This window comes from Peromyscus californicus, unplaced genomic scaffold (genome assembly GCF_007827085.1).
Source record: "Peromyscus californicus insignis strain IS unplaced genomic scaffold, ASM782708v3 Scaffold_20__1_contigs__length_68692818, whole genome shotgun sequence".
NCBI classification, from domain to species: Eukaryota; Metazoa; Chordata; class Mammalia; order Rodentia; family Cricetidae; genus Peromyscus; species Peromyscus californicus.
The window spans coordinates 16,825,157-16,835,660 of NW_026294503.1; the positions used below are offsets into that span (position 1 = coordinate 16,825,157).

The 10,504-nt window shown below is 38.2% G+C and overlaps 1 pseudogene; it reads right to left on the reverse strand.

Moving 5' to 3' along the window:
* Positions 1–9,675: 9,675 nt before the first annotated feature.
* On the reverse strand, positions 9,676–9,842 carry LOC128117264 (uncharacterized; annotated as a pseudogene).
* Between the last annotated feature and the right edge of the window lie 662 nt (positions 9,843–10,504).

Genomic DNA, 10,504 nt, shown 5'->3' on the forward strand with positions numbered 1-10,504 from the left:
CTATACCCTTATTATCCATCCTAATGTATTTATTGCATATTAGTAGAAAATAATTTGAAATCTTTTATTGAAAAATGTTTAGTAGAAGACAAAATATAAATAACACAGTATAATGATCTATATATGACCACTGAAATCTTTCATAAGCATTATAATTGAGAATAAGATAAAGCATATATAAACTACTATAATCACATTATTATCATGGAATTTATTCATTGATTATTAAATGACTTTAATATCTAGTATAGTCTCACTGATTTTCTAAGTACTGTGAATAAAAAACAAACATAGTTTCCCCTGCAAACATTCACAAATAAAATCTGACATGGAAGGTGGAAATACATTCTTATGAGAACCGTAAAAAGCCTAAGTAATATTAGGATGAAGACTATGTAGAATGCAAGATAAACTAGTTAATGCTATGGTAATAAACACTCAAACTCTGAGTCTTTACAATAGATACGCTGCTTGTCACTCACACTGGTCACCTCCAGTAGTGAGTTACAGTTCTTTGTATGGATGGCAAGTTTCTCTCTGCTGCAGTCCTCATCAGGTACCCAGGAAGACAGAGGGAACATTGCATAGATACTTTTCTGGGACTGCGCAGCTGTTTTCATTTGCACCTTTGACCCAAGGATGTTGCACAGACTCTGCTGGGTTCAGGGTGGAAAGGAAGTTCAGTTGTCACCCTGCCCAATGCCAGTTTCAGCACAGACCAAGCTCAAGGAAAACATGCAGTGTGGAACAAAAGAGTGTCTACAGAGAGTTCTGGAGCTAGGCCAAGCTAGCAACTGCTCTTCCTGGTAAGTGGGAGGTAAGACAGCAGGAGAACCCAATCTGTGGACATCCGTGGGCACTGGTTTGAGGAAATTAGACATCTTGCTTTGGAAAGGTGATCATGCAAGGCTGGTCAAAAGCATGTGGAGTACAGTGACAGAGATATTCAGGAAATGCCATAGAAGCAGATAGCCTTCAGCCCTGAAAGCTATCTTACCATAATGATTTCACCTGAATGTAGGTGAGAAGAGCAAAAAGCAAAAGAATGACAGAATCTGTCTTATGCTTTTTGAAAAATCATTCTGTATACTAAGAGGAGAAAATTAGGGCAAAAGGCAAATATGTAAACAGAAGGTAAATTAGAAAATGACTTACAGTAAGTGGAAGAGATAATGGGGCTTTGGGATGAGATGTTGGTCAAGAAGATTAGAAGATCTCAGATTCTGTATGATATTTAAGGTATCACACACACAGGGAGACGTGTGCAAAAGAGGATCATTATTAGCATATATAGCAAAGAAGAAAATAAAAGCAAAGATTGCCAACATCCACATCCAGTCAATGCTAGTCCTGACCTTTAGAAGAGGCAGAGTATATAATTACACTTTACCTTCATCTATTGAATTTTCTTTACTTTCCAACATAAACTTTCATAACCTTTAACACCCAATAGTGAAGATACTAGAAAAATGTGGCCCTCAAATAAACATATTCTAAAAATGTAAATTAGAGAGAATTATAAACTACAAGTTGGAATATTTAAGGGGTACATTTAAAGTATATGGAAGTGTTTCCTTATGGAAAAGAAGGGTAAATTGAAGCTATAAGAAAATCAAATCAAGAGTGACCAAATCAACTCTTCACAAACATGTATATGAAATTTGTTCATTAGAACATTGGTTTTGATTCATTCAAGATATTATTGGATATTTTACTGTAGGCATTGAATTACATTAGAGAATCAAAGGAAAATTAGATAAAAGCGGAAATAAATGTAGCAAGCTCAGTGGAAGAACACACACTCAGTTCAAGGCAGAACTGCTTTCACGAAATGAAAAAGGATATTATATTGAATGACATAAACAAGAGGAAAATTGTTTAACAAATTCACAAGCATTTTCTTCATTGTATTCATCATTTGGAATTCTTACTAGATTATACTGTCCAACTTGAGGCTCCAAAACTGCAGACAGATAAGGAATTTTGAAGACTTTTCACTGCAGAATCACAATGACAGAAGATTAGATTCTAATGCTCATGAGAAAAGGCCACACAAAGGGAATTATTTGGTGGTTTAATAGTGACCTTTAAAATGACAAAGGAGTGGAAAGACTCTGTAACTGTTTTCTAACTCAGCTGAGAAAACTAAGGAAATAATTTGAAGTTATCATGCCAAGCTAGACATCAGTATAAAGTGAAGGTTGTTAGACACCCTGTGAAGTCATGGAGTTTCTTACCCAGGGGCCTTGGTCTTTAAAAAAGATCCATTTTCATCTGCTTAAATGACTGGGTAAATCCCCTTCATCCTTCTGATTCTCTCTCTGGAGAAACAGATTCCTTGACCTGGCTTAGCAATCCATTTCTAAGCCAAATAGCTTTCAAGGTCAGGAAGCATTCTAGTATAATTCACCTAAATAGATCCGGCTTCAACTTAAACCCATTTCCTCTTGTTCTGTCCTGGGTGGAGAGAAAGGAACATTTGCCATGAAGCTCCAATTCAGAATAGCTTGAATAACTCAAAATAGCAATTCTGTGTTCTATCCCTATTGTTTTTACGCCAAATGATGTCAAGTCCATCAATACATCACACATTTTGCCCACCTTTTATCCAGTTTCTTACAGTATGAATCTCAGTACTTCAACACACAGTGTGAAATCTCTGTTCTTCAGTGCAAGGGAACAAGTTTTGATTACATATCCATACCCTCAGACTTCTCTGATATTACTGAAGGGATCATGTTTCTGAGCTTTGAAAGGTGAGTCATCTGTTCATTGAACAGTCAACTACAATCATCACATCACAGAAGGTTGGGTCTTGGATTGGATTGCCTCTTTTGCTTCCTAAAACTGAACTGTGCATACTTCCTGGGTCAATTAGTCAAAAATCATTTTGCTTCCAATGCCAAAATAGAAATGTAAGCTAACTTTAAACAAAAATAAATAAATAAAGGGAATTCATAGAGTTAAGTCAGTAAGGAAGTGTGCAGATAAGTCCCTGCAATTAGAAAGCAAAATTAAACACGTTCTTGACTCTGCCTTTCTCTATACTTCAGATTCAAATTTTCCTCCCATTGACAGACCCAGGAGAATTTAATTCTTAAATATCTACTAAATGTGCCTCTTCTTCTCTTTTCTCAATTCAACAATCACCAATCTGTTCTTAATTATCTCTTACTCAGACTGATGCAAGTTCCTCATAAGTGATTCCTCTGCTCTTACTCTCAATTCTTCATTCATTTAAAATGCAAATTGCCTAATGCATCCTCTTTGGTAATCCTGCAATTGTTCTTATCACCGGCACAGGGAATACAAGTCCAAGATTTGAGACTATGCAACAATTTCAAGGATTAGTAGTACCTTTTAGTTTCTCTACTTGTGACTTCTCCTTACAATTATTTGCATTTTTCTTTATTTTTTTTAATATTTAGCATTGTCCTGGCATAGTGGTACATGCCTTTATTCCCAGCACTGAGAAGTGAAGGTAGAGGCAGGAAGACCTCTGGGAGTTCACAGCCAGACTGTTCTACATAGTGAGTTCCAAGACGTCCAGGGCTACATATAGAGACCCAACATCAAGAAATAAATATTTAGGATTGTTCATACTACCTGTTAGGTCTGGGATGCTGTCCCAGGTGGCTCTTCTTTCATTGTGAGCTTTCATGACACCACTCAAATTATATACTTCAGTTTAATGACTGTAGTGTGACTGAACTGTTGTTGTAGGAGTGACTTTTAGTACGATAACATGCACTAACTGTAAATTATAAAATAGACTTTGATTTTTCCCCCGTATGTGTTTTTTAGGTGTTTATTCTTTTTGTTTTTAGTGTGCTATTGTTTTGTTTTTGTTGTTTAAATCTTATTTTCACGATGATAATTATCTTCCCTCTACTTTAGTGGAAGACTCTGACTTCCCTAAGATTGATGTGAGTAATGGACTCCTTGAGATCTTGGTTCTCCTACTTTTCTCTCTTTTACTGTAAAGCAAAGAGTTGCTTGGCTGTAATAGTATTCTTGGTTGACAGTATTTTTTCAGGTTTTCCATCTAATCCTTTATCTTTTAAGGATTAAGGACAAATCAGTTGTCAGTCATTAGTCTTCCATTATTGGTGACTTGTTTCTCTATTGACAATTTACATGTTTTTCTCTTTGTCTTGCACTTTTGGCAGACGGAGTTTTAACTGAACTCAGTCTATTTGGAGTACTTTGTGTTTTCTGGACATGACTACCTGTATCATTCTCTTCTGTTTGTTTTTGTTTGTGTATTTGTTGTTTTCATTTTACAATGGTAGGCATAATATATAGCTCACTTATTTATTGTAGGAACCATAAAATATTACAATTTTATTTTTAATTTTTTTACTTTCATTTAAATTTTTTTCAGAATATATTTTTCCTTATTTTATTACTTTAATTTTTCAAAAGTTCATTTATATATAATTTACTTCAACCATATCCCCTCACTGCCATCTCTTATCTCAACTCTATTCCTTATTCTCAACCAATTTCTCCTCCTATGTTCACATCTGTTATGCACATGTGTGTGTGTGTGTATTCCTGTGTATGTGTGTTCACCATTGCATTTAATTAGGTTTAGTTGCATGAACATGTCTTGGAAGGACATTATTTACTTGAGCAATGACAGCTGACCAGTGGCTATATCACTGAGGAAGACGGTTCCTATTCCTCTTGCAATGATTAAGATTGACTGCCTATAATTTCTCAGGGAGTGATGGATCCCTCTGAGTGTCTCTTCCATCAGTGATAATGTTCATGGCTATATCTTGTGTGGTCCTCATACCAATGACTATGGCTACTGTGAGTTCCAGTGTAGAACAATCATATCATGTCCCAAAGGCAGAGTTTCACAGCAACCCTACCCGTCCTTTGATTTCTTTCTGCTCTCTCTTCCACAATGTTTCCTGAATATAAGAAGGGGTGATAGACATATCCTATTTAGGCCTTAGCACTCAGCTCATCATTTTTAGCCAGTTACATATTTGTTCATTCACTCTTACCAGTTGAATGAAGAAACTTCTCATTGATCTATGGGTATAAATACAAGTATGCAGTTTTACAACGTGTCCACTTAGCAAAAAATAATGGTAGTACATTCCCCCTCTAGATTCTATGACCTTAGTATGAGATGGAGGTTTGCATTGCCAAACATGATTTCATTCCCGTGGAGTGGGCTTCAAATCCATAATTCTCATGCCACTATTGCATCAGTGAGCACGTCTTACTTGGCACGTTATTACTATTACTTGCAGAGAACACAGCTAGGTAAGACCTTTGATGACTTTTCTCCTCTTTCAGTCTACAAAGTACCCTACAGCAATGCGGCTCCAGTCCAGGCTGATTTTACCTCCTCTGCCCGATGGCTAGAGTATGAGTCATCCTTAGCAGTGTTGCCTTCTCATTTAGTCTTCTGTTTGTTCTACTCTCTACTGTTTGCTTTCTTAGCAGTCTCTTTGTTTTTTACTCCATCTATTGAATTCTTTAGCTCTATTTCAGTGTCTTTTGGTGAATGTATCATTGAAATCATGATGCTTCTTCATAATTTTAATTGTTCACTTATATTATTTTGTATCTCATGACATTTCCTTAAATAATTAGTTTAATTATTGTTTTAGCAATTGGACAATTTCCTTTTGCTTCTGTTATTATTTGGTTTTTTTTTTTTTTATTTGATTTCTGTTTTTTCTTTTTTCTTTTTTTGGACAGGGTGTCATGCAGCCCAGGCTGGCCTAAAACTCACCATTTAACTGAGGCTACCAGTTTCTTTCCTTGGAAATCATTTTGAGAAAGTGATTGTTTCTTAAAGACCAATTCCCTTAGCTTTTTCAACAACCCTGTGCCCCTATGTTGATATTTCTATGCCTGGTAAATCAGTTATCTCTACCAATGTGATAGGGTAGCTTACAAGTCAAAGAGTTTTTCCTAGTTATGTGTTCCAGGCTTACAGTTAAGCTAGATTAGCCTGAGTTCCAGTTGGACACTCTTGTGAATTTTCTATGTATCTTATTAAGTTGTAAGCTATGTTGATAATAACAATAGAGGTCTCAGTTGTCGAGAATGTAGCAGAAATCTTAAAAGGTCTTATTAATTAAATCAAACCTGAGGCCAGTTATTGGGGTCAATGCTGGTAGATCAGAGAGACAGAACAAGCCATAGCTACCTCACCTCGCCGGATCCTCAGCTGGTCTTGTCTCCTCAGACTGGAGGCCTCTGAGTTCTCATCCAGAATGGGTCTCAACTGAACTGCTGCTCGAAAGTCTGAAAGCTTAACCAGGCCAAATGCTTAACCAGCCAAATGCTTAACCAGGCCAAATGCTTAACCAGGCCAAATGCTGCTAGTTTCTGGTCCTCACACCTTATAAACCTTTCTGCTTTCTACTACCACTCCCTGGGATTAAAGGCTGCTTTCTGGGATTAAAGGCTGCTTTCTGGGATTAAAGGCTGCTTTCTGGGAATAAAGGTGTCAGTCACCATGCCTGGCTGTTTCCAATGTGGCCTTGAACTCACAGAGATCCAAAGGGATTTCTGTCTCTGGAATGCTAGGATTAAAGGCGTGTGCTAACATTTTCTAGCCTAAGTATCTTGTGGCTTTTCTGTTCTCTGACCCCAGATAAGTTTATTAAGGTACACAATATTTTGGGGAACACAATACCACCATATGCTGGTGTTGAGAGACACTGTATAACCAGATGATGTACAGCTCTCTTTGGTAGGGCACACTCACAAGCAACTCTGAACAGAGAATACAAGGTATGGTATGTCATCAATATCTATAAGTCACACAAGAGCCATTTTGTCTGGCCAGGTACTGCTGGTACAGCAAGGAAGATGGGGTCATTTTCTTGTGGTTCTGATGGGTGGGCCTCTCTGATGGGGCTCGATGTTTATATATCAGTGTTCTTAGTACAGGAGGGGTGTCAGTGTTTAAAGATTACACAGGAGACTTCATGTGGACTCTAGAGACTGAGATACTCAGAGAGGGATACTCATGTACTTTCTGGGACCATAGATGGTTAGCTATCTATATCTTTCAGAGCTAAACTTGATAAAACCTTCAAGTGCTTTATCGTGTCATATAATTTCTACCCAATTAACTTCTTAGAATATGCTCTGTGAATCTTTTTATTTACTAAAGAAGGATGGGGATGCTTGCTGGGGTTTCTACAGACCATAGCACTCGTATGCTTGGTCTTATGGGCTAAAATTTCCTTAGACAAGAGTAGATAAATTACCCCACTGATACAAGAAACTGGGTCTCTGGAGCTGCTGGGGGTAGCCAACCTAGTTTCTTGCTTCACAGGCCCCTAGAGAAGTCACACAACAAAATGTGCTGTACAAAGCTGCTTGTGAGTTTGAGATCCCATAGCCTTCATCTCAAATCTATATCTGATCCCTCTTTCCATGGAGATGAAGGTGGCATAGTTGGACTTCTATCATCCCTACAGTTTTGTATAACTTTATATTGACCCTACATTACTTGGAGTTGGGTCAAGTATTTCTTTTCTGTGAGCTTCAACTTCCTTAACCCTAAAAGGAATACTAATCTATACAGCTCCATGCTGTTACAAAGGCAGAATACATTGACTTACAATATTCACAGTACACAGATCTAAAAAAAGTGGATTTAGGTATGTGATGTGGGAAAGACACAAAGCAAAGCAGTGGATCTAGAGGTCCAATACTTCTGTCTGTGTGTGTGTGTGTGTGTGTGTGTGTGTGTGTGTGTGTGTGTGTGTAGAAAGGAGAAAGACAAAAATCTATGTATGTGTAATTTCTTATTCTCATCAAATTTCAGAATCTATTCATTTCACCATCAAGTGGAAAACAAATGATTATCTGTTTTTGGGCTGTACATGGAGTAGTAGAAAGTACTTTCAGGATAATATAATTTGCTATTCTCATTTTGGTATCTCAACACTTAGAAGGTTCATCTTCCTGGTCTAAATGTATCTGTGTCATTTGTCACAGCTAAACAGCAGGTGAGAACAAAGTTCCACGTTGTAACTTCTCTCACTAAGGGGAACTACCACAACTTGGAAAAAAAGTCATAATGACAGCTATAATTCTGAAAGGGCTGAGGAACAGGAAAAGGAACAGGCTTTGCCTTCCATCTCCAACATACTTGACTTGCACCTAATGCACACTGATCATCTAACTGCTCTTGCACTAGTATCTATCTGTCTTCCTATATGATATGACTTCTTGGGTAGGAGTCTGAAGAAGATGTTTTGTCCTGCTGACATTATATTCTGAGTCTGTAGCCTCTTTAATTTGTGCAACTGTATTGCCACAGTCCCCGTGGAAAAAATAGAAGACACGATATAATGTAATCCATAGTATGGTTTTGAATTGGTCACAGAAATATCACAGACTTAGAGAAATTTCATCCTGGTGTTTAAATGGTTGATCCTGTTCACTCTGAAAATGCTTTAAAAGGAAAGGGAAATGTTGCTGTTTGCCTCTACAATTTTTTTCTAAAGACTTAAGTTATTTAGTTTTATCATAGCAATTTTTTTTTTTTAAGTTTTAGCATCATGCTAAGTGCATTTCCTGATCTTTTATCTTCTTTCCGTTCAGGGCCATGGTGGAAAAAACATTGACTTGGAAATGAGGAAGTAAGGTTAATTCACCTTAGGGCACAACTATACTCTCAGAAAACTTTACCTTCAGAAAGAATCTTGTAGCAAGAGTCTTAAAAGTTGTTACTAATAAAATCAAACCCGGAGCCAGGTATTGGGGTGAACCCTGGAAGGTCAGAGAGACAGAACAAACCACAGCTAACCTCACCTGGCCAACTTCTCAGCTGGTCTTGTTTCCTCAGACTGGAAGCCTCTGTGTCCTCATATCTGAATGGCTCTCAGCTGAACTGTGCTGCCAGAAGCCTGGAAGGTTAACCAGCCAAATGCCTAACCAGGCCAAATGCTTAACCAGCCAAAATGCTTCCAGTTTCTGGTTCTCGTGCCTTATATGCCTTTCTGCTTTCTACTACCACTCCCTGGGATTAAAGGCTCGCTTTCTGGGATTAAAGGTGTGTGTTACCATGCCTGGCCGTTTCCAATGTGGCCTTGAACTCACAGAGTTCCAGAGGGATTTCTACCTCTGGAGTGCTAGGACTAAAGGTGTGTGTGCCACCATTTTTTAGCCTTTGTATCTAGTGGCTGTTCTGTCTCTGACCCCAGATAAGTTTATTAGGGTGCACAATGTTTTGGGGAACACAATATCACCACATTTTGAAGCTGAAAGAATGGGTGCTGATACCTGTGAAGCAGTATCCAAAGTTCAATTTTTTGGGGAAGATCCTTGGACCACAAGGAAATACAATCAAACGACTTCAGGAAGAGACTGGTGCAAAGATCTCTGTCTTGGGAAAGGGTTCAATGAGAGACAAAGCCAAGGAGGAAGAGCTTCGCAAGGGTGGAGACCCCAAATATGCCCATTTAAATACGGATCTGTATGTCTTCATTGAAGTCTTTGGACCCCCATGTGAGGCTTATGCTCTTATGGCCCATGCCATAGAGGAAGTAAAGGAATTTCTAGTACCAGATATGATAGATGATATCTGCCAGGAGCAGTTTCTAGAATTGTCCTACTTGAATGGAGTTCCTGAACCCTCTCATGGTCGTGGGGTAGTAGTAAGAGGACGAGGAGCTGCCTCTTCTCCTACAGCACCCAGTATTCCCAGGTGGTCTCCCATCCCAGTACTAACCAGGCCCGACCCTGCTTAGCTTCTGAGATCTCCCATCCAAGTACTAACAAGGCCTGACCCTGCTTAGCTTCTGAGATTAGACGAGATCGGGCGCGTCCAGGGTGATATGGCCATAGACCTAAAGATGGAAGTAATTTTAAGAAAATGACGCCCACATTCCTAAGAGGTGGGATAGGAGGGTTTTGGTCATTTAATGAGTTATGGATATTGTCATTGTTTATGATGGTTGGTTACAAGTTGTTAATTGTTAATGGTCAGGAAAAAAGCTGAACATGGAGATTAGATTCAGAGGTTTTGTTTAAAAAAGAAAGAAATCATTTTGTCCATAAAACAAGATAGGCTAATCAGATAGCATCCAAATGCATTAAACTGTAGACATTCCGCTCTTGTTACATCATAGTCTTCTTAAGAAGAAGAATAAAAATTCAATTTTATCTTGAGTAACCTCAACATTCTAGAATCTTCTCCTGTACCCTACTCACACACATATACAGGAAGAATATCAAAATATGATTTACTCGTTAGACTCATCAATTCCCAGGTCTCTTTCAAAACTCCTATTTTTGATATAAGAAAGGTCAGGGTCTGCTGAGACATGTCAGTAGCTTGGAGTGCCTGCTACTCTTATAGTGGTCTGGAATACAGTTCTCAGCACCCATGACTGGCAATCCACAACCACCTGAAACTCTTCCTGCTCCAGAAGGATCTGATACTTCTGGCCTGTGTGAGCACATGCACTCAATATATCATACCCACACACAAACACATACACATAGATAT